Below are 536 nucleotides of genomic sequence, written 5' to 3'. Positions count from 1 at the left end.
ACATCCTTCTACTCTGTGCCATGGTGCGTATTTGCCTAGTGATGCTGGTCAATGCCCCCACTATGGCTTCACCCTCTGAGGATGAGAAGATATCAGCACAAATAGCACATGTGTAGAAGTTGCAATTTATAGCAAAACGATTCCCGCAAATGTTCTCATTAACTCTGTAAATTGCTAAAAGCATGCCAACCACAATCATCTGAACAACCTAATCTGCCTGCACACACAGACGTATCCGTGCAAGCTGTGAAGTTCATTGGAAAATCTATAAAAGTTTTAAAGCACATGGAATTCAGAGGTCCACAAATGTTTCAAAACTTATATAAAATATGAATAATATGACAGTGAGAATGATTTCCAAATAATATTTTGTATATTCACAATAGTTTTTTGTAAATGAAGGACTTTCAAATGACATGTAAGACAGATTTTCACAACAGCACACAGCAGGGCTGGCCAAATATGTATTTGTGTGCATGCAAACTGGTTAATTTATACAAAATAACACATGGAGGGCCTAATTAATGCAGTGTAGA

This window comes from Crinia signifera, chromosome 8, assembly GCF_055691185.1.
Source record: "Crinia signifera chromosome 8, ASM5569118v1, whole genome shotgun sequence".
NCBI classification, from domain to species: Eukaryota; Metazoa; Chordata; class Amphibia; order Anura; family Myobatrachidae; genus Crinia; species Crinia signifera.
The sequence above is the reverse complement of the archived record's forward strand: the minus strand, read 5'-3'. Positions refer to the sequence as shown.